General features: G+C 35.2%; 1 protein-coding gene across 1 annotated transcript in view; it reads right to left on the bottom strand.

Annotated features, from left to right (window-relative positions):
• LOC137659524 (uncharacterized) overlaps positions 1-9188 on the bottom strand; it is a 67858-nt gene extending 58670 nt beyond the window's left edge. The window contains exon 1 of the mRNA XM_068394395.1: positions 9102-9188. The gene's annotated coding sequence lies outside the window, so the exon portion shown is untranslated. The remainder of the gene's footprint in view (positions 1-9101) is intronic.
• Positions 9189-25806: the final 16618 nt, after the last annotated feature.

Below are 25806 nucleotides of genomic sequence, written 5' to 3'. Positions count from 1 at the left end.
TCTCTCTCATATTCAGCCCAGTGTTTTAAATTTTTTTTTAAATATTCAGTGAAATTTTAATGTTTTGGTGTGTTGGGTTTTGTAAACATAGTGAGCATTTATGAAAATTCTCTTGGAGTTTTTGTAAACAGCCCAGTAGGATGGAGAAAGGTAATTGTATCGGGATCTGATTATCTATTTTCATTAAGAATCAAACTTAGATATTGTATTCAGATTTAATTTCCATTGAAATAAGTGATTGTATAATTTTCATAAGTTTTATTCCTTTTGTTTATGCAGATCTGATATTTCCTTGTCAAGTAAATATATAATTTTCAGATCGTAAAAGTTTTATCTTAATCTAGGTTTTGTTCAACTTAATATTTCAAGTGGTTTATTTGTTTTATGTAAACTCTTTCAAAGTTTTGTAATTCATATAGAATATATCTATTTTTGTAAAGAGTGTATCATTGCAATTACCATTGTTTAAATTAGTATTCGCTCGTACGCCTGTTAAAGAATCGTAGTTAAGTGGTTTTGAATAATTCTTAAGTTTTGTTTTGAGTGTACTTAAGAGACCTCTGGATATTCAGTGTTTTATATATTGCTGTCTGGAATTTATATAACTGTCTCAGAGTTTGGGTATTAATATTTCCAAGTGTAACAGTTATAACGTAAAAATAAATAGGTGAGTTTGGAACTCGAGTGGTCTTATAGCTTGCCAGCCATAATATATACAATATTATATGTTTGGTTTCCAGGCAGGGGACCATCTTATAATATTGATAGTATATATATATATATATATATATATATATATATATATATATATATATATATAAATATATATATATAAATATATATATATATATATATATATATATATATATATATATATATATATATATATATATATCACAGCGCTGGCAAGCGCGACCGGGGACAAAACAACGCCCTCTCTCAAAAATGCGGCCAGTGCTGTTATATACGATTACCAAAACGCGTAAATACGGGTTTTTAGAAAAGTACTTTCCCGACAAAGTAGAAGCTTGAAACTTTAGAATTTGCCTTTTGTTATTATTTCTAGGCGATCCTGAAAGTTTCAAGTCCCTATCTTTTAAGGGTCAAGAGATATCATGTCAAAGATATGCCAAAATATGGCATATTTTGCATAAACATTCAGTGTTCTATATATAGATAGATAGGTAGATATAGAGATAGACGCTTCAAAAGCAAAAACGGGGGAGCTTATTTCTCAGCTTCTGAATAAGCTAGAAAGATGTTCGACCCCAGGTTTTGAAGATAAACTTATAAGGGGTGGCTTAGGCTATGTGAGGATGTGACCAGGTGGTCACGTGGGGTAGGGTCACATGACATGAGTTTTCAAAAGGTACTATAACGGCAATGCTTGTTTCTCAGCCTCTGAATCAGCTAGAAAGACGTTTGACCCCAGGTTTTGTAGGCCTGAACTTAAATTGTGGCCTAGGCTATTTGCGGACTCATTTAGATGGTCACGTGGGGTAAGGTCACGTGACATAGATAGATAGGTAGATATAGAGATAGACGCTTCAAAAGCAAAAACGGGGGAGCTTATTTCTCAGCTTCTGAATAAGCTAGAAAGATGTTTGACCCCAGGTTTTGAAGATAAACTTATAAGGGGTGGCTTAGGCTATGTGCGGATGTGACCAGGTGGTCACTTGGAGTAGGGTCAGGTGAGATGAGTTTTCAAAAGGTACTATAACGGCAATGCTTGTTTCTCAGCCTCTGAATCAGCTAGAAAGACGTTTGACCCCAGGTTTTGTAGGTCTGAACTTAAATTGTGGCCTAGGCTATTTGCGGACGCATTTAGATGGTCACGTGGGGTAAGGTCACGTGACATAGGTAGATAGGAAGATATAGAGATAGACGCTTCAAAAGCAAAAACGGGGAGCTTATTTCTCAGCTTCTGAATAGGCTAGAAAGATATTCGACACCAAGTTTTGAAGATAAACTTATAAGGGGTGGCTTAGGCTATGTGCGGATGTGACCAGGTGGTCACGTGGGGTAGGGTCACGTGATATGAGTTTTCAAAAGGTATTATAACGGCAATGCTTGTTTCTCAGCCTCTGAATCAGCTAGAAAGACGTTTGACCCCAGGTTTTGTAGGCCTGAACTTAAATTGTGGCCTAGGCTATTTGCGAACGCATTTAGATGGTCACGTGGGGTAAGGTCCCGTGACATAGGTTTGAAATAGTATACTAGCGGGAACGCTTGTATATCGGCCCCCAAATGATATGAGCTACAAAGACATTCGACCCCAAATTTTAAAACCATAGTCTTAGATTATTGCTATGATGGTTCGGATAATCACGTGATGTCACATCTGAAGTCATGTGATCTTTGTTATTGAACGACTCCTTCTTCTGCTTACGATAATGTTCATTAGCTCTGTTTCTTAAGGAGTTAGAAAGACGTTTGACACAAGATTTTGAAAATCTGAACTTAGGTATTGCCTACATTAGGCTGGAATTTACCTTATTATCAATTATCTTGTGGGGTAAGGTAACATGAGAGATAACACGCTATTTCAGATAAGCGGTATGGCTTACTTTTTGACGCCCGAACAAGCTGCTCAGGTATTTTACTTTTAGTAGGTTAACAACATATATAAAGCTGCTTGACCTTTCTATTGTGTACATTTGGTCCCGTGGTGTTAGTAGATCACCTAGCTTTTCTGTTCATACTGCGGCGAATTCTTAGGTGTTATCTGTGGGAAACTGTACGGGATTTGAGGCAGCCGGCAGTTCAGTAATGTAATAATGATGAAATTACGTCACGGCTACTGACCAAGGAATAGATAACATACGCTTGCGCAAAAAAAAAACAGAGTGATATTTAAGCAAAAACCGATAAATTGGTTGGAAACTTTGACCGGGAACGCCTCTCCATGTCCTAAAATAGAACAAAGAAAAAATGTTCATCTTTTCAATTGAGCGTCTGAAAGAATTGATATAAAAATAAAAATTTTGACCAGGTGTCACCGGTCGCTTGCTTTTGACATTACCCATAGTCATGATGAGGAGTTGCCAATTTTTGAGAGAAGGTAGTAATGGTAATTGACTTATCTTTCGTGTCAGTCACAGGACTCGGCGTTAAAGACTAATGTAGATCACATGGTAGCGTGTAGCATGTAGGTACGTCTTGTAGGAACGATAAGTTACTTGATAGATGTCCATGTTGATGTATATTATGATGAGGGGGAATGCTGTTGATTGTAGAGATTAGGACGTAATACTAATAGGTAAAAAACTATCATAAGTTCTGGATAGGCAGTCAAGGAATGGATGTAGGAGGTACGAGATAGATAGTAAGGGAGGTAAAAGGTAAAAAAAAATTTAGGTAAACAAATAAGGCGTGTGGTAAGATGTAAAAGTAAATCTAAAGGTAAGTAAGAGGTGACGGGTAATGGGTAGGAAGTAGGAGGTATGCTAGTGAATTAAGCGTTGAAAGGTAAGAAATGAAAGAGGCAGGGTACAAAAGAAAATGTGTAGAAAAGGTAGGAGGTAAAAGGTAAGAGGTAAGAGGTAAGAGGTAGGAAGTAGGAAGCAGAAGGTAAGAGGTAGGAGGTAAAAGGTAAGAGGTAAGAGGTAAGAGATAAGAGGTAAGAGGTAAGAGGTAGGATGTGGATGGTAGGAAGTAGGAAGTAGATAGTAAGAGGTAAGAGGTAGGATGTGGATGGTAGGAAGTAGGAGGTATGCTAGTGAATTAAGCGTTGAAAGGTAAGAAATGAAAGAGGCAGGGTACAAAAGAAAATGTGTAGAGAAGGTAGGAGGTAAGAGGTAAGAGGTAGGAAGTAGAAGGTAAGAGGTAAGAGGTAAGAGGTAAGAGGTTGGATGTGGATGGTAGGAAGTAGGAAGTAGATAGTAAGAGGTAAGAGGTAAGAGGTAAGTGGTAAGAGGTAAAAGGTAGGATGTGGATGGTAGGAAGTAGGAAGTAGATGGTAAGAGGTAAGAGGTAGGAAGTGGATGGTAGGAAGTAGGAAGTAGATGGTAAGAGGTAGGAAGTAGAAGGTAAGAGGTAAGAGGTAAGAGGTAGGATGTGGATGGTAGGAAGTTGGAGGTTGGAGGTAAGAGGTAGGGGGTATAAAGATCTAGGATGTAGGATAAAAGATGTAGGAGGTTGAGGGTAGGAGGTAAGAGATATACCTCTTATAAGAAGTAAGCGGTAAGAGGTAGGAGGTAAGAGGCAAGATGTTATGTAGGAGGTAGGAGATAAGAGGTATGATGTAGGAGGTAGGAGGTAAAAGATATGGGGTAGGATGTAAGGGGTAGATGGTAGGATGTGGAAGGTATGAGGTAGGAGGTATCAGAGCGCTGGCAAGCGCAACCGGGGACATAAGTATATAGGATGTAGGATAAAAGATGAAGGAGGTAGGAGGTATAACTATAAGAAAGCAGGATGTAGGAGGTAGGAGGTAAGAGGTAGAAAGAAGAAACAAGGTAGGAAACAGGAAACACGTAATAAGAGGTAATACTTATCAGAGGTTGGAGTTATAATGCGTTCCTCAGCATAGTATAGGTGTAGAATAATACATTTTATCTCCATGAATTTATCACTAATCACCGTGTTTCGTTTTATGACTATGGGTAAAGTCAAAAGCAAGCGACCGGTGACACCCGGTCAAAATTTGTAATTTTATATCAATTCTTTCAGACGCTCAATTGAAAAGATGAACATTTTTTCTTTGTTTTATTTTAGGACATGGAGAGGCGTCCCCGGTCAAAGGTTCCAACCGATTTATCGGTTTTTGCTTATATATATATATATATATATATATATATATATATATATATATATATATATATATATATATATATATATATATATATATAAACTTGTAAGTCGGTAAATTTACAGTATATAATGATGTATGAGTAACTTTATACAATTAGTCTCTCTCTCTCTCTCTCTCTCTCTCTCTCTCTCTCTCTCTCTCTCTGTTAAAGTTTTCTGCAAGGAAGCCATCCCATAATCCATAATGAAGCCTACCTCGGTCAGATGCGAATAAAAATAAAACTCGATTGAAAATCATTTGGGAGGAGTACAAACCAAACCTTCGAGAATGTTTTTTCCGCCAGAGTTAATTGGACAGATGGGTAAATTTTTATAGCATGATGCCCCTGAATAAATAGTAGTGTATTGCGTAACGAGGTGAAATTCAGTTTATTGCTTTAATGAGTTTAAATATTTGATGGACTTTTTTTAAATGATGTGATTTAGAAAAAAAAAATCGAGATATACTCAACTGGCGTGTGAGCGGGTATGTGTCCTCGTGGAGTAAGCATTGCAGATATTACTAGTTATAAAACTCGGTTGATCCATGATAAAAAGAAATGATTTTTCTAGGTTCTCTAAAATCAATCGTCACATGATTGATTTTACTTGAGCAATTAGTCGGTGGCTTTTATTCTGATGCATGAGAAGAGGGGAATCCAATGGTGTATCATTGAAAGTAATACTTATTAATTCTAATTAAGAGGGAATAGGTCTTTGATTTATGCCTTTCAATTCTCTTGCGCTCACTCCCTCTCTGTTTCGCGCTCTTTGAGAGTTTATGTAAACAAAATGAGTCAGCAACTGATTAAATGTAAACTCTGAGATTTTACCTCTAATGTTAACTTTCAAGCTGATGAAGTCTATCGTTGGCAGAGAATTCGATCAGAATATTGCACTGATAGAGAATTGGGAGAATTCCAAACTTGGGTTGCGGTGTGCTCTCGGTAACGTTACTGAATAGTGAATGCCAGGCTGGGTTTTGTGTCCCGCTCAAACGCGGTAGTTTCTTTGGTTGTTGCAACCTCACCATCCCTGTGAGCTAAGTATTGATCTCTTTATGAGCATAGGTTATGGCATATTAATTTTTCTCTAGCCCTTTGGAGGCACCGGGTGAGAAGCCAGTTTCTCTTTTATGGCTTGATTGGTTATATCTCGTTTTCTATGATAGGCTTTGGTGTATCTGGCGTTGCAAAACTCACACGATCAGTTGACGTAAGGGATGTATAGGAATCATGATCTGTGGTTTTTTTTTTTTTTTTTTTTTTTTTTCTAACAGAAATAAGCAGGATATCAAGAACCTGTTTGTATAATTAATCAAATCAATCATTTGCTTTTATATGTAAATATACAATCTGTAAGTTATAAGACTATTCAAATTCGAGAATTTATGAAACGGAAATATTTGCACCCACTAGCATTGTCTGAAATATGGTTAAATAACTCTGACAAGGCTAAGATCACTGAAATTACCCCCCCCCCCCCCTACACACACACACACACACCTTCGTTCATATCCCGAGAGAAGGTAGGTCTGGTAGGGATGTCGGACTCTTTTTTCATAAGAGTTACTCAAATCTCAAAATGTAGAAAAGAAGAAGTGTAACAAGCTTTGAATATATATAGAAATAAACTTTACGAGAAAAAAAACAAGAAAATTGTCCTTTGTAACAGTCTACAAACCTTCGAAAACCAATACTAGTATCTTTTTTGAAAAATTCGGTGCTCTCATTGAAATGATTATCATAGAGAAAAGGGAATTAGCTATCTGTGGACTCTTCAATTTTTGGATGGATGACGCATCAAATCCTGACGCTTTGGTATTTAGTGAGTTATTAGAATCATATCGACTAGTGAATAATGTCGACTGTACAACTACTTTAACTGGGCATACGTTGGACCTATTTTTAAGTGAAGACATGAATAATATTGTGTCTGATATAAAAGTTGAAGAGAAATGTGCTATCTCCCCAGTGCACAAACTTATTACATTTAGTATACCTCTACAGAAACATGCATTAGTAAAGAAAATAAACTTTAGACATAAATCAATTTTTCTCCTACCGTATTCATTGAATAAGTTACAATGAAAATAAATGATGCTAACAACATTCTCTGTGACCATGATGACCAACGTCTGTTGGGAGCAAAGAAAACAAACTGCGCGATCGATCCTATGCCAATATCTGAAGTAATTGGGGAGAGAAACTTTTCTAGTCTAGCCGAAATAATAACGAGAATAGAAAATGCAAGCATTGATGAATGAAAGTTTCGCAAATCTGAGAAAATGTCTATAGTAAACCAGTTCTGAAAAATGCACTGGACTACCAGAAATTAAGCTCATATAGACCTATTTCGAATCTATCCTTTGTTTTAAAAGAGCTTGAATATGTAATTCTTGAACAACTAGTCCTTCACTTAGAAGTAATAGAAGCTTTGCCTGACAACCAATCTGCTCTAAGAAAACTATACTCTATGGAGACAGCCATCTGGTCTGTTGTAAATGATATGCTGGAAATGATGGATGAAAATAAATGTGGTATTTTAATATTGCTCGATCTCAGTGCTACTTTTGATACATTTGTGCATGAACTGCTACTAAGTGATATACGGTCCATCGTCGATGAAGATCAAGCTTTCGAATACATAAATGACTACTTGGTTGGTAGAAATTACTGTGTACAAATTAAAAAATCTTATTCATCATATGAACCCTTAAACAGAGAGATACCCCAGGGGAGTATACTTGGCCCAATCTTATTCTGCATCTATACTATTGGTATATCGAAAATACTACAAAGGCGTGGTGTGAAGTTCAAACTATTTGCAGATGACACACAATTTTACTTCCCCATAAATGATATAGACGACACTACTGAAACTCTAAACCGAATCCTTGATAGTGTTAGAGAATGGGTGACATTTAAACAAATAAAATCAAATGAGAACAAAACTGAATTCATGGTGGTGGGTAAGAGAAACAGCGTGAAAAACGGGTAATATTCAAATGAACATAAATAATGACTCATTGCCGATATTTAGTAAAGTTCGAGATCTAAGTGTATTTCTTGACTGTAACCTGTCTCTCAATGTCCATATAAATAATGTAATAAAAACTGCTGGTTATCATCTAAGAAATATTGCGTTTATAAAAAAGTACCTGGACGAGAATTCTGTAAAGAAACTTGTGATAAAATGTGTTATTACCAGGATTGACTACTGTAACAATATCTATTATAATTTACTAAAAGTACAACTTAAGAAATTACAAAACATAATAAACAGAGGAGCAAGACTGATAAAAAGTGTCCTACCTAGAGAAAGGGTCACCCCTATACTAATTGATTTACACTGGCTGTGGATAAAAGCGAGACTTGGATGTAAAATATGTACAATAACCCACCAAGTTATCAAAACTGGTCGTCCAAAATAGTTTAGAGAATTCCTAAATATAGAACCGCCAACAAATCGTGTCGACACGAGAATAGTTACAGATGGCTTCTAACTATTTGAACCTAGATATATGTCTACTTTAGGCTTCAGAGCCTTTAAATATGCGGCCACGAGACTATATAATAAGCCCCCACGAGTCATCTGAATGATTGAAGACATTAAGGCTTTCAAAAGGAAACTGAAGACTTTCTTATTTCATTAGTCATACAACAGTGACGATTCAACAGTAAATGAACAATATGCGATATGAAACGATAAATACTCTGAACAAACAAGGTAAAACGACAGTGGAGGTCCTGTAGAGAGTGGGGTTCCCCTGCTGTATGGGACCAGAAAAGCAGCCGTCAAAGTAAGTAAGTAAAGTAAACGAACAACCTAACAATGTCTCTTCCTCGCCATATTTTCTTTCCTCAGTTTGCTTTTAAAATCATATTTCGGAAACTATATATTTCTCGAAGGAAAATTTTCAACTGTATGTATATCGTTTTCGTGTGTGTGTGTATGTTCAGTTATGTGTTTAAAAGCATTCTGAGTTAGACTTAGACGGCAGGTGACACATTTTCCATCAGGCACATGCCAAAATGAAAGAAATAATAATCAAATATGATATGAGTCAATAAACCTTTAGATATAAATATGAGTTCATTGAAATACATAATGTTCGTTTTCTAGATTAATCGGATAGACAAATAAATTAAAATAGTGATAAGTAAGAAATTAACTGATAATCCCCTTAATAAAATAATCAAGACATTGATAAGTACAATAGACATTTTATAAGTTTAACTGATGGATAAATGAACAAAGGTAAATCGGTGTAGCAACATTCACAACAATTCCATCAAATTTCAACGTACCTTCCTTCATCAATAATTCTCTAAAGAAAACATGGCGACACAGAGGTATATCTCCATTCCTCTTATTCTGAAATCTCTTGAGAATAACGCTCGAGAAACACCCAGTTATTTGAATTATTTTCAAGCAGATGTTATAAGTTTTTTCCCTCGTTTTCTCTTCAGACTGACTCGTGTTTTCCCTGAGTTAGAATTGCTAAAATCTGTTATAAGTTCTGTGATGGGAATGTCCACTGAAAAGGCCCTCTGTTGAAATAGACAAATGTTTATTCTTATTTATCAGAAATAATATTTGGAAAGTCATTTTGACATTCAGTTTCTAAAACATTGATTATATTCATTTGAATGATAACGTCTGTACACAAAAACATATACTCCTTTTATCTGAGATTACGAAAAGGTTACGAAATCTTTTAATGTATTTTTACAATTGCAATATAACTACATAAACAGCTTTAGTTCGCTAGTTATTTGTTTTAACTGACTGAAAAGAGCTGACCAATAACTACGTAATTTTCTTTATTGACTAGTTATTTCTTTGAGTTTTCATCACCTAAAGCATTTACTTCTTTATTTTTATTTCATTTTAGCCATGCTCTCAAAATAGGACAAATCTTATTTTTTGGAATCAATACAAGTTCAAGTCAACTAATAAGCTTAAGAAAATAACAATCCGCTCAAATCATAATCTTCAAATATTGATTCAAATATTATTAGCATAATCCGACCAGTCCGCAAAAACATCCTTGATAATTTATCTCCTTGGGGACCTAGCACCGACAGTGCACCTTACATTGTCTCCGAGACCATTATCTCAACTATGGTTTTAACCGTAAAACAAATCAATAACAAGCTGAAATTTTCAAGAAGTGCTCAAGAGACCTTGCCACACGACGTACTAAAAGTCCCCAAAAATCCACAGCGAGCCTTTTGAGAAGTTCAAGATGGCATCCAAAATGGCCGCCAATAAAATATTTTTCCATAACTGCCTGTAGTCAAGATAAACACGAAAATGTAGTGTCAAAATATAGGTTTTTAGACAAAATAAAGAAATTGAAAGCATTATTTCTATAATAGAATAAGTATATATCATGGTATCATAACAAAAACTATTCATTGCTGGGCAAGAGAAAGATACTAAGTTTCCTTCTCACATATAGAGATGAAAGTGTACCCCATATACGAGAAGATATGTACAACAGATTGTGTACAAGTTGATCCTAAAGGCAGGAGGTCTCTTTTAGCAGCCAGTGTGGAATGACAGGGTGGACCTCATGAGAACCTGGAGACTCAGGAGCCACTCAAGGTCCACATTGCCTGCAAGATGGCATACACTAGGTGACTAGGGAATCCTCAATCAAGTCACAGAAGAGTAAGTCTGAGGAACCACCAGCAAAACCCTAAGTTATCATCACAATGCATTGTCTATTCTGTTCTGAGTCATTGGCAACATCTAGCAGACTTACCACAAAAAGAAAGAAGTCAGTCAGCAATTTGGAGACAGTGCCCTTCAGACAAAACCTATTAGACAGGGCAAGAGAGAGAAATGATGAGTGGGTAAAGATTATTGCCAAAAGATTGTTAGACGTACCCTCTGATTTGGTCGCTGCCAAGGCCAAATATCACCGCAAGAGTTCCTCAGTAATTCTGAAACACATATATTGGTTCCCAAGCAACCTGATGCTGAGAGGCAAGCTGCGTTCAATGAGCTTTGTGCCTTTCTGTATGAGAATGACGAATGTTAGTATGCTGTATCTGACCTCATGATGTTGATGGAGACATGCATGAATGGTGAAGAGGGGTACTCCCTACAGTACTTCAAACAGAAACTGAAAGAAATATATCAAGAGAACATAATCATCACTGGCCTACCTGGAAAATCAAGTATCGTTTAGCTTCCCGGACTCAACTCACCTCATACTTTAAGAGAATTGGATGGCAGACAGAGCAGCTGACAAAGCAGGAGAAAATGAGTGGATAAAGGAATTGGCAGCCTCAATCATTCAGGATAACATTCACACATCTGTATAAATTTTGACCTCAGTGAGTATCTAACTTTGGATGATACCGAAAATGGTTTGTCTATGATCCCTGGGTCGCTGAATATTTTTCTGCGCAAACTCTTGGGCCCAAAGTGCAAAAATGCTGGCATAGTGAGCAGGCGATGCATTACAATAGTCAACTATTATTTCTGCCTGCAAACCAATGTCATTTGTCTCTCCAGTTCTACTTGCCATTACAGTGTGCATTCATGACAGATATGCCTCACATGAGCTGATTCATATTCTGAGCAGTGTCAGCTTCTCTGATTACTACAAGTAGGTCCAGCGTTCTGAAAGTCGTTGTTATTGGAACTGACACTGACCTTCTGGTGATGCTTGGCAACTCAAGCTACTACAAACGTGGACCTGTACATGCTGTGTTCTACAAATCCCATAACATCCTACAGGGTTCATGAAATTCAGGGAAGCCTTGGTGAAACTAGTCAACATTTAATGGTAATGCATTACATCCCTGGTTGTGATACAGTATCTGCTGTATACCACAATGGCAAGCATAAGTCTTTCAATCTTGTGCACAACAAGAAGCAGTGCAATCAACTCAAGACTTTCACTAATGTAGACAGCCCTCATCAGCAAGTGCAAGAATCAGGTGAAAGATTCTTCCTCAAGCTCTATGGTCCGCCTGACTGGGATTCACTGGATGAGTTCTGCCACATTGCCTACAAAATAGCAGTCACCAGAACATCACTGTCTTCCTCCTTCCAACTAGCAAGTTTGCCTCCAACAAGTGTAGCAGCCAAGCAGCATTCATTCCGAATATATCCCATTGTTCAAGAATGGATGGACATGCTCTTGCACCTAACAGCATGGGTATGGAAACTGGATGGCATCCTAACTTCAGTGAAACTGGAGCAATGTCCGATATTCTGGTTAACATGATCTTCCGTGGTTGCAAAGCAGATGGCTGTGGAACATCATGGGACTGCAGGAAGATGGGAGTGCAATGTTCTACCTTGTGTATTAACTGTAGTTGTCAAACCTACAACAATGTAGTACCAATGCCATCCTTCCTTGAAGATCAAGACACTGAAGAACAAGTTTCTCCAAGCTGACAATGAAGATGATGCATGAGGATCATCACTGTAATCGATTTATTGATAAAACACTTGAAATTATAGGGTTCAAATTACAAACTAAACATTTCAACTTATAATTAAGGTAGCAGCTAAGTCTTGCCAGTTATCCCCGGTGTAATAAGATTTTAATATCCAATGCTGTGTTCAATTTGTTAGAAAAATACACCCTTTGTTCTTTTTATAGCAAATAATGCCATGAAAATATCATTTGATCTTCAAAATACTGTAGGTATTGAACTTAACATTCCAATAAACCTATATTTTGAAACATTATTTTTTAGTCTGTGATGTCTGGGAATTAAAATATGGCAAAATTTTAAAATTGGCAGCCATCCTTGACGCCATCTTGAATTTTTTAAATCCCTCGCAGGGGATTCTTGATGACTTTGGCATGTTATTAGGGAAGGTTTCCTGAGACTTCCTTGAAATTTTCAACTTGTTATAAACTTTTTGTGAGTGAAAACCTAAAACTCCTTTGCAGTGTCCATCCAACCCTTGGCTGCACCCACTCTTTAGCTCTATACTTCTTGCTGCTTCTGTTTCTGCTTCCGTTCTTCCTTATACCTGTCCAACTTCTTTCAATTTTTACTTCATAGTGCAACTGTTGCATCTCAGCCGTGAATGGCCTCCCAGGCCCCAGTGAGAGACCAATTTATGAAATCAATAATTACTTTACAGCTAAACGGTTTTGATTTCTTTATATCACTTCAATTCCAAAGCTTATCACGACATTTTTATTGTCATTACCAGGACTATTTACTGTTCAGTTGCAATTTAAGATTTTCCCTGGCCAATTTCAGTTCCCGGCATTGAAATATAGTAGAAACTTCAGTTTTCCCTAAGTAGATCTTGTGTTGAAGAATGATTGAAGTCATTCAGTTTAGTTAATATTCCAGGATTTATCTCTATTCCAGACTATCAGAAGAGAAATGGTGTCTGGACTTATCCTCGGAATCAAGAATAATTATGAAAACTGACTTGATATTCAGATAATAATTGAAGCATATCTGATAGTGAATATCTTAACCAGGCTAGATACTCCACCAACGTCTGAACTAACATGTAAACTCGGATCATGCTAGAGTACAGCTTTAAAGACAACATAATAAACTATGTTTGCCTCCTAAAAAACTGAGAACAGCGTTGTACTCTTTGTATAAAGTATATTGTGTCTGAACTTGTCCTATTCTTCAGAGACTATCTGAGCTTAGGACTAAAACGCATGAAATAAGGAAGAAGATATTTTATTGGTTTTATGTCTCAGACAAGGTCCAAAATAAAAAAAAATGTCTGAACTTGCCTTGCTATCCCATACAATACTTTGGTATCAAAAATTTGTTTCACACCTTAGATAAAGTCTTAAGTTAGTTAAAAAAATTCCAGAGATATCTGAACTTATTTGTAATCCGACAAAATAATAATGTAAAGCAAGAGCTTTCATGCCTCTCCTATTGAACACTCGACCGAGAGATGTAAAGAAAGCAACAATATTTACAGGTAAAGATCAGTGAAGAAAGATATTAGCAATTACATGATACAGGGCATCAGTATGGGACAATTTTTGAACACACAGAAGATAATCCATGTTTCATAAAGGGACAGTTCATTCAATAAACTCTTATGGGATCTGAAACTTGCAGAATCTATCATTCTATAACTTGTGTTAATTTTCCATGACCTTTTATCACCATTACTAGACCTAAAAAACTATCTTCTTTCTAGATCTCCTTTTAGAGAAAATTATTATCCTTGTGAACACTACCGTTATCACAGATGAGTAATTCAATAAACAAAACCTATATGAACACCCAGAGAGAAAACCTCCTATAACTTTCCTACTAAGGAGACAGATTTGCATAGAAGAAATTTTGGTTTTTAAAATTTCAGATTAAATAATTCACTTCAAATAGAACCTTCCCAGGAAAGAATTTCTTCCAAAAAAAAAAAAAAAAAAAGATTTCTCTCCTTATTTATACTGGAATTTTTTATGATGATGATGATTTATTTTTATCTTAATGAGAAAGCTCCCTATGCAAAATATTTGGTTTATAAGAGACATAATAGTTTACCTTTACATATAGAATGTTAATAAAAATACATACTTAGAACAGACAGTAAGTGCTTCCTAGGACAGTAGATCGAACTTGAAAGAAGGATAAGCATGGGCTGGAGAGATTTTCGTAAACAAAATGAGATTAGGAAAATTAAAATGCCACTCACTCTAAGAAGAAATGTATTTAGTCGGATGGTCCTACCAGTATTAACTTATGCATCAGAAACTTAGAGCCTTACTAAAGCCTTAGAACATAAGCTAGTTACAACTCAAAGGACTATGGAAAGAATAATGATGGGAATAACACTAAGAGACAGAAAAAGAGTAACATGGTCCCCAGAGAAAACTAAAGTAGAGGATATTTTAACTTGTAAAAAGAAGAAATAAATGTGGGCAAGACATACGATGAGAACGATAGATAATTGATGGACAAGAATAATAACTAAATAGGTCCCTGGAGATTACAAACTCAGCATGGAAAGAAGAGAAGTCAATGGATTGATGAGATAAGAAAATTTGTAGGTAAAGACTGGCATAGAAAGACCATAGGCAGACACGTATGGAAGGACATGTCTGAGGTTTTTGTCCTGCATTGAATTAATAATGATAGATAATATATATATATATATATATATATATATATGTATATATATATATATATATTTATATATATATATATATATATATATATATATATATATATATATATATATATATATATATATATATATATATATATATATTATCTTAGTCCCAGGTGTGGGCACCACAAAATATATATTATTTGTTACAGGTGGCTGTTTGTTTTTACATAAATCTGTTACACTTGAATAATAACCGAGCTCTGAGTAAATTATATGACTTCCAGACGGCAATATATAAAAACATTGAATATCCAAAATTCTCTTAAGTACTCTCAAAACAACTGGGTAATTATTATTAAGAATTATTCAAAACAACCTCTCGCTTCGATTCTTGAACAGGAATATGAGAAAGTTCTGTATGAAACACTGGTGATTGAAATAATACACTCTTTACAAAAATAAATATATTCTATAAAAATTATAACACTTTGAAAGAATTTACACTAAAAATAAATCACTCGAAATATTAACTCTGAACTAAAAGTTAGACTAGGACCAGAAAATAATGCTTAAGAAAATCATACAATCACTTGACTCGAAATATTAAATCTGAACAAAACCTTAGACTACGGCAAGAGAATATTACACTATGAAAATTATATAACAACTTGTTTCACTGGAAATTAAATTTTACACAAATATTCAGTCTTGATAATTAATGAAAATAGTTAACCTTTAACATTCTAATGATTAAACTCTTATAGAAATTACATAATGTAACTGATAGACTTAATAGATTTTAGCTTACACGAAGTAATTGAACAGTTATGCCAAAATGAATACACTTCACGTTTTCGCATAAACCTCACAGGGCCAGTTACAAAAAATTGATATAATTTCGGCACTTACAAAATCACAGTAATATTGGAATCACCTATAGAGTTTCTCTATGGCTTGAACACACTACACACGATATATGTTGGGTAAAGACTTGTTCACTTTGGTAGGGGGATACACACTCAAGGTAGTTGAGAATGAGAGAAAGGATGTTGTCGCTCACTATCACGAAGTCCACTATAATGTTGCTACATATAACAGGATATTTAAGACCGATACATGAGAATTGTGTCTTTTCAATTATAGATATTACCATGAAATTTGGCAGGAACAGAGAAACTATGTTTCACATAAATTCCTAAAATTTTCATTTGGATATATGAATTATTCTACATAAAAATTGTTATAGACAAAGTAAATATTCATCCCATAAATCCCTGAAAATTTAGTTTAGATATGTAAAGTATTCTACGAGTAATTATCGGTGCCTTTGAAAATCGGCCTCCTGCAGATATCGAAAAAATGTCTACTGTGACTTTTCTATGGCAAGTATCAAATACGAAAATTAGTATGAATTTAGTTCATATAACACCCATTAAACGCTATGAAAATCATTAAAATATTTGTAAAACTCTAGGAGTAGTTTGCTTCTCCGCACTGATTTTTTAGCTAAAAATCGTCACTTACGAACAAAAGTGACAGCCAGGCCATGTCTATAGCAAGTATGAACATGAAAATTGGCAAAAATAAAGCTTTTATATATATATATATATATATATATATATATATATATATATATATATATATATATATATATATATATAAGTATATATATATATATATATATATATATATATCTAAATAATCCCTTAAAGGTCCTTTATAAGGTTATTCACTTTGTTCGCGACATATATATATATATATATATATATATATATATATATATATATATATATATATATATATACTTTATATATATATATATATTAATATATATATATATATATATATATATATATATATATATAAAAGCTTTATATTTGCTAATTTTCATGTTCATACTTGCTATAGGCATGGCCTGGCTGTCACTTTTGTTCGTAAGTGACGATTTTTAGCTAAAAAATCAGTGCGGAGAAGCAAACTACTCCTAGAGTTTTACAGATATTTTAATGATTTTCATAGGGTTTAATGGGTGTTATATGAACTAAATTCATACTAATTTTCATATTTGATACTTGCCATAGAAAAGTCACAGTAGACATTTTTTCGATATCTGCAAGAGGCCGATTTTCAAAGGCACCGATAATTACTCGTAGAATACTTTACATATCTAAACAAAATTTTCAGGGATTTATGGGATGAATATTTACTTTGTCTATAACAATTTTCATGTAGAATAATTCATATATCCAAATGAAAATTTTAGGAATTTATGTGAAACATAGTTTCTCTGTTCCTGCCAAATTTCATGGTATGGATGGTGTGAGAGCTGAGATGTTGAAGGAAGGGGGTGTGACTGTACTTGAATGGTTGGTGAGATTGTTTAATATGTGTTTTGTGTTGTCAATGGTACCAGTAGATTGGGTTTGTGCATGTATTGTACCACTATATAAGGGTAAGGGAGATGTGCATGAGTGTTGTAATTCAAGAGGTATTAGTTTGTTAAGCGTATTTGGAAAAATGTATGGTAGAGTAATGATTAATAGGATCAAGGATAAAACAGAGAATGCAATCTTAGAAATACAGGGTGGTTTTAGAAGAGGTAGGGGTTGTATGAATCAGATTTTTACAGTAAGGCAGATATGCGAGAACTATTTAGCAAAAGGTAAGGAGGTGTATGTTGCGTTTATGGATCTGGAGAAAGCGTATGATAGAGTTGATAGGGAAGCAATGTGGAATGTGATGAGGTTATATGGAGTTGGTGGAAAGTTGTTGCAAGCAGTGAAAAGTTTCTACAAAGGTAGTAAAGCATGTGTTAGGATAGGAAATGAAGTGAGTGATTGGTTTCCGGTGAGAGTGGGGCTGAGACAGGGATGTGTGATGTCACCGTGGTTGTTTAACTTGTATGTTGATGGAGTGGTGAGAGAGGTGAATGCTCGAGTGCTTGGACGAGGATTAAAACTGGTAGACGAGAATGACCATGAATGGGAGGTAAATCCGTTGTTGTTTGCAGATGATACTGTACTGGTTGCAGACACAAAAGAGAAGCTTGGCCGATTAGTGACAGAATTTGGAAGAGTGTGTGAGAGAAGGAAGTTAAGAGTTAATGTGGGTATGAGTAAGGTTATGAGATGTACGAGAAGGGAAGGTGGTGCAAGGTTGAATGTCATGTTGAAAGGAGAGTTACTTGAGGAAGTGGATCAGTTTAAGTACTTGGGGTCTGTTGTTGCAGCAAATGGTGGACTGGAAGCAGATGTACGTCAGAGTGAATGAAGGTTGCAAAGTGTTGGGGGCAGTTAAGGGAGTAGTAAAAAATAGAGGGTTGGGCATGAATGTAAAAAGAGTTCTATATGAGAAAGTGATTGTACTAACTGTGATGTATGGATCGGAGTTGTGGGAAATGAAAGTGACGGAGAGACAGAAATTGAATGTGTTTGAGATGAAGTGTCTAAGGAGTATGGCTGGTGTATCTCGAGTAGATAGGGTTAGGATCGAAGTGGTGAGAGTGAGAACGGGTGTAAGAAATGAGTTAGCAGCTAGAGTGGATATTAATGTGTTGAGGTGGTTTGGCCATGTTGAGAGAATGGAAAATGGCTGTCTGCTAAAGAAGGTGATGAATGCAAGAGTTGATGGCAGAAGAACAAGAGGAAGGCCAAGGTTTGGGTGGATGGATGGAGTGAAGAAAGCTCTGGGTGATAGGAGGATGGATGTGAGAGAGGCAAGAGAGCGTGCTAGAAATAGGAATGAATGGCGAGCGATTGTGACGCAGATCCGGTAGGCCCTGCTGCTGCCTCCGATGCCTTAGATGACCGCGGAGGTAGCAGCAGTAGGGGATTCAGCATTATGAAGCTTCATCTGTGGTGGATAATGTGGGAGGGTGAGCTGTGGCACCCTAGCACCCTCGGTTGAGTCCCTTGTTAGGCTGGAGGAACGTAGAGAGTAGAGCTCCCCTTTTTTGTTTTGTTTCATTTGTTGATGTCGGCTACCCCACAAAATTGGGGGAAGTGCCTTGGTATATGTATGTATGTATATATATATATATATATATATATATATATATATATATATATATATATATATATGTATGTATATATATACATATATATATATATATATATATATATATATATATATATATATATATATATATCTAAAAACATTGATCAGCCTTGATACAAAAGGTGTTGATTCTTTACTTTTTACGCCGCCTAGGACATACGAGTTTATATAAACACAATCATATGGCATTTATGGTGTGTCTGATGTAATGAAGAATAAAGCGAGTCATTTCATATTGTTTGTGGTAAGGAGTTCTATTCAATGAAAGGATATCGTTTTGACGATGAACAGAGGATGTTTTTTGGTGTAGGACAGAGAGAAAAAGATAACCTTAATAATAAGAAGAATTAAGGCGGGAATATCCGGTAATTTTTTTTTGGGGGGGGGGAGATGAAGTTGAAATTGGTAGAAGATATGTAAGACAGTGTGAGGTGTCAATGTCATTATTTATGTAATCGAGACAAACAAGTTTCATTATAAAGAAACTCAAATTAACATATGAGAAGAAAATGTTAGAAAAAGTAGCAGAGGTTAAAAACCCTGAAATGGATGAAGCATATGGGAATTTTGCAATTTCAATGGAAGGAAACATTATCACTGCGTTACGTAGTGATTTAGGAAGATAATAAGGGAATAAAACAGTATAAGATATAATCAAGAAATAAGATCAGTAAAGAAAACATAAATTTTTGCTTGCAGTTGCAAAGAATTATATGGGATTGATTTAATATTAAAAAAGTTTTCTTTTATGAAAATTTACCATGATAAAAATGGAGGATGAAAGAGTTTCAAATTATATCCAAGAAGAGAAAGTCTGGACCATAATCAAGAAAGAGTAAAGTCATGAGGGTAATTAATCACAGGAATATAACACGAACGATGTTAATATACAAAAGGGAAGAATGGAAAAAAAACATGATTCTTATGAATATTTCAAACTAAAAGATGTGTGAAGAACTGAAAAATGCAATCGAGAAAAGCTACTATAGTGTACGTAAAGATCTATAGGAATAATAACGTAAAAACTACAGAAAGTATGCATTGAATAAAATAAAACATTGAGAAAACCTACAAGTATTAGCATAAGGAGATTTATAAGACAAAATAGAAAACGATCTAAGGAATGAAATGAGCAACACGATAATAGAATCGAGTAAAGGCGCTGAATAGTTCCTTCGAACTATGCAATTGGAAATTAAAAGCACGATATTATATGTGAAAAAGAAGTCCCCAATTCTCTCTCTCTCTCTCTCTCTCTCTCTCTCTCTCTCTCTCTCTCTCTCTCTCTCTCTCTCTCTCTCTCTCTCTCCATATTTGGCAGAGAGATTTTTGTTTTTTCTCCGAAATGATTTTCCAACAAAACAGATCAACATAATTTAATTCTATAGGGTGATTATTGAACTGTAATTGGCTTTCAGAAGATCTTGATTTTCCAAGTAAGTTTCATGCTGACCAATTTATTTGAAATTAGACAGACGTTTTTACCTCGTATAAACCTTTTTAAGGATAACTTTGAGCTTTGAATATTTCAACATGATGGTTAAAGGGTGAAGGTTCAATTTACTGATTAATAGAGAAATATTAGTTAGCTACGGGGGACCATGTAACCATACATTATTCTTAAGAATGAGTCTGACAGCGGCACCAAGTGAACAGTATCAGAGGGATTACCATCGGTAGGGACATGTTTTAGACAAATCATAAGTCAATTTAAACTTACCGATTTCCTCTGCACGATTACAAATGTGAGGTGAATAAGATTTAGAATTATGAACCCATTGGGTAGGAACAAATGATGACAGAATTGTAGATATTAGGACACAGTTCTAAAAAGTATTTGGCCAAACGACATCCAAGTAAAAGCACGGTTAACTCAACTTTAAGAATGGATACACTTTCCACCTATGCCAACATACGTTTAGTTGTGACTTGAGCTTAGCGGTTAGAAAGGAAGAACGACCTTCAGGGAAGACTATGTGAGCTCAGGTGCAGTTTGATTCAGGGGGAAATTTTATATTTGATGGGTCATTGCCCATATCCAACTCAAGGCGATGGTAATCATGAATACCTTTCGCCTTGAAGTTACTGTTGTGTTGTTATGAGCCATCCATTTGGCTAATGTTTTGTTAGTCTCCAACATATTCACTTTGTGATGGGTTTTCCACTCAGGATGTGCTTCCACTACATTTTCAAAATGATGCTGGATAAACTGGTTAACAAAGTAGGACCTCGAAGTGACACCGAACAAAACAACTTTAAATTGATAGGTAATACCCTTTGACATTTCGAGACCGTCAAAGAAATGGACACGAAAGATCTCTCAGCCCCAGGGCAATCTCTATTCAAAGGAATACCTTGGAAATGGTTTCTTTCAAACTAATGGGTTTCTCTCAAAAAATAATCAGAGATTAAATCTTACAAGCGAGATTGGGGTCTGATTCAAGAATAGTTTAGAGAAAGAGTATCCAGCTTCACTTGGAAAAGGCTTTGTATATAGGGGTCGTAATTGAATTTTCAATCATGGTGAGGCAATTAGTGGCTTTAACCATCATCAGGGGAGTCTAAGGGGACAGGTTCAATAAAGTTTTAAACGTGATATTCATCGAGACTCTTACAGTAATTGAAAAACAGTTGGGAGTTCTTAGATTTTTTTAACTGACAGGAGTTGGGCAAAGGCTTCAGGCTAATTTGAAGTGGGACATTTATTGCTCTTCAAGGGTAGCTAATCGACATTCTTTTGGCTTTTGTATTGAAATATTCTCTCAATGAGATCAACTGCTTTCTCTTCAAAATCACTGAAACATTCATTACTAATACCAATTGTGTGCAGTTTCCAAAGGTGTTCAATGAGGAGTTAAATCTTAAAGACGAATGTAGTTACGTGCAATAGAGAGTACCCTAGTGTCTTTAATACCTGTGTCCAGATGAAACCAATCTCAAATAGCCTATCATCTGAAGAATTGTCAGTCAGTATTTTTTTTTTTTTTTTTTTTTTTTTTAGTGAAAAGCTAGAAATGTTTGTTATGATTTTGTTCTCTTCATGATGGTCGGCCAGTTTACTGTATACCATTACCAATCCAGGTTGAAATGTTCAATGGCCAGACTAATAATTCGCAACATAAAACTATCACTAAACCACAGAGTTGGGCAAATAAAGGAATTTGTTCTGGCTGACAAAATGGGATTTTATTGTATCTTGTTTGCAGTTATTATTGATGGAATGGTTCACCATAGGATCATGATTCAGTTGCTGTGCGTTTACAAACTAAACAGTTTTCGCTTAGTAAGATTCTTTCATTTTATGGATTGATTATAGAATAGGCTACTCATTTAGTTAGCCTTTTCATCTAAAGACTGGGAGCATTTTTTCTCTGCTAGAATTCATAACAGATAACGCGATTTAGCCAAAATCAGGCAACACTGTTTCTACAACATCCTATCACATGCCGCCCTCCTGACAAGCTAGAACAATCTAGGTCGTTTCAAACAAAAGCTCGTTCTGAATCTATATCCCAAACACTCATACAATTGAACAATATGAAGTGTATGCTACTGTCGTTATTATTATTATTATTATTATTATTATTATTATTATTATTATTATTATTATTATTATTATTATTATCTCAAAGAGTAATGGGACAAATAAAGTCTTGGGGTCCTCAGTTCCTGACATCACCCCCCCAAAAAAAAAAAATTGCACCCTTGGGTTACCGGTGTAAATATACCGTTTCAGGATTTCCCATGGATACCCAAGCAGCGAGTCATACATTTACGCTAGTCTGCCATTATTGAAGATAATTCGTTTTCTTTGTGGGTAAACATTTCGAGAATAGAAAATGTACTTGTGGTAATTCTAAAGTGAAAATAGAGAATGGTACAACATACATATCCTGTATCAAAAGAACTATGAGTAAATAGACTCACAACTACAGACGTATCTACAGTATAAATAAAAGATGAATATCTACTTTTATTCCCACTTAGAAGCCTTTGTAGCGGGTTGGGACGGGGCAGATCACCAAGTTAAATATATTGAAAAAAACTTGAAGAGTATTTTTTCTTTTGGATGACGTTTTATAAGACATAAAATAGCAATAAATTCACTTGTTCCTCTAAAAAATTGCCCTAAAATTCTACATCTACGAACGTTCAATGCACAAACGGTTAGAACGGACCTGACTAACAACTAAAATGTATTGCAACAAAAGAAATAAAGAGGTCTTTTTGTGTATGTCGTTTTATGCGACATCAAATAGCTACACATTCACCCGTTCTAATAATAATCGACCCTACATTTAACATACAATGACCAAGCAGCTCAAAATTTCGCTTTCTAAGGGCATCATCGGGCTCGGAAATTGTTTATGAGCTACAGTTTTGAGATTGTTTTTATAACATAAACTATTTCCCCAAATTTTACTCGAATCGAGTGGATACGTTTTTTTAATGGTTTTATATTTTTTTTTTATGTATTTTTTCTTGTTTAATTCTGTTTTCTTTTTTCAAAATCTATCTTCTGCCACATTTAAAAAAAAATACATAAATCACTATTTATTAGCGAGTATAAGATATAATAACTCAACCAATAACTTTACAAAGCGCAGAGATGTATTTTTTTCTTTTTATTCTTTTTTAAATTTGTGATTTTTCTTTTAATCAAAATTTCACAATAATACATGAATTAAAATTAAAAATAAATGCGAGGATTTACAATCGGGTATTATAGAGGGTTTTGAATCTTTAGAATATCCTTGAAACTAACGAAGCAGATAGAATTTGAAATGGGGGGAAAAAAAACTGTTTTGAGAGAAACTCATTTAAAGATTTTATTTTAGGCGATCGCTACAAGGCTCCTGGTCACCCATCTCTCTAATGATATATTATTCCCTCTTATGATACGCTAAATTAATGATGAAAGCTTATAGTTGGGGGGTGGGGTTCATAGTTACCATCTACTCATTTTTGCCAGGCTCAGTTGCTTTAGATGGCACCTGGTTTGTAGTCGTCACCATCTTTTCGTAATCCTTTTTATTTTTTGCCTTATATCCAGACATCATCTTTCTCTTTTTTCTTTGTTATGGATAGATTTACACCTATATCCTGCATAGTCCCTAAGGAATGGTATTAATGAGCTAGCAATATAGTCAATATTGTTCTCAGGGGATACAGCGTGTAATGCACTGAACACCACTGAACACAACAGTTGTTCACTAATCGGAACACGTGCTCTCACACACATTGGTATTGTTGCCCAACGTATTGTACGGAAAATAATGAGTATAAACATAAGAATTGACGAGTTTTCCCATTAAGTTATTATTTCAGTCGTCACTATGGTTGAGGTAAGGAATTTCTGGGTATATATGCGTGGACGAAATTTCCTTTTTAGCCTATAAGGAAGCTTCTAAATGACCTAATCATTCGTCTGGCAAAGGACCAGACTTTTTACAGCGTAAAAATGATGGAAACAGAAAATGGCAGTGTGACCAAATATGGCTATTTTCTAGGCCGCCGTTACCCTTAATGACAAGTACACTAGACATATAGTAGGAAATATGCAGCCTAAACTCATCATGATATAAAGAACCTACTTCTCATATTCCCGAGGTGTTGTTATTGTATTTCTAAATTATAGATTGTCCAGTAGTTGTGGGTTATGGTTTTAACTGATATCCTGCAGATTTGAAAGAATATTTATGGAGATATGTTACTTCTTGGGTGATTCGAATCCCAATGATTAAAACAAAAACTGCTGTCAGCAATAAGACACTTATTACCTCCTCCAACGAGGTGATATTTTCGAGTCGGGTTATTTATTTATTTGTCTGTGTCTGTGGACAGGATTACGTCAAAACTACACAACGGATTTTGAAAAAATTTTCCCCACTGACAGATCTTAGGTCATGTACGACTCCATTAAAGTTTGGAGATGATCCGGATCCGGATTCTAGATCTGGATTTGCATTTTTCGCAATTTTAAAGATTATGCCAAACCATATTGACGGATTTTCACAAAATTTCCACCACAGATAGAACTAAGACCATGGACGACTCCATTGACTTTTGAAGATGATCTGGTTCTGGATCGGATATTAGATCCTGATTTGCATTTTTCACAATTTCAAAGATTACGTCAAAACAGATTGACACATTTGATTTTCACCAAATTTTAACACTGAATAGATAGTATGCATCGGAAGAAACCATGAAATTTTGGAGGTGATGTGGATCAACATCATGATTCTGGATCAACATTGCACTTTTCACCATTTACTGTACAGTCAGCATATGAAAAGTGCAAGGCGGTGTCCGTAGACTTTAGTTAAATGTTGGCAATATTCATTGCCGTAAGTCTGAAATCTCCGATTACTCTTGCTATTAGTTCAAATTAGACAAGGTTTCAAAAACTGAAAACTTCTATCTTAAAACCTTGAAGTAAAGATTGAGTTGATCAGCAGCCATTTTTTTTCGGAACTCATTTCTATTGTTTAACTATATAGATACATTTATCCTGGGGTAAATAGAAGGGTAATAGATCAGATTTGACGTGGGGTAACTGTACTCAGCTTAGAGCTTTTGCTCAGAGAGTTTATGCTTCAACTGAGAAAGAATATAATTTAACCATAAAAAACCACTTCCTGGTACAACCCAAGAGCATAAGTGGTGGACTACCCTTAAATCTGCACTCTTTGGTGTAGATGCAACAGTTCCCCCTTTACTTAAACCAGATGGCTCTGTCACTCACTGTCCAAAGGAAAAGGCAACCCTTTTGGCAGATGTGTTTGACAGCAAGCAGAGTAATGAGAATCTCGAACTTCCACATTCCTGTTTTCCTGAGGCTAAACTAACTAGTTTAGATTTTCGATCTCATGA

This window comes from Palaemon carinicauda, chromosome 20, assembly GCF_036898095.1.
Source record: "Palaemon carinicauda isolate YSFRI2023 chromosome 20, ASM3689809v2, whole genome shotgun sequence".
Classification (NCBI taxonomy): domain Eukaryota; kingdom Metazoa; phylum Arthropoda; class Malacostraca; order Decapoda; family Palaemonidae; genus Palaemon; species Palaemon carinicauda.
The sequence above is the reverse complement of the archived record's forward strand: the minus strand, read 5'-3'. Positions and strand labels throughout refer to the sequence as shown.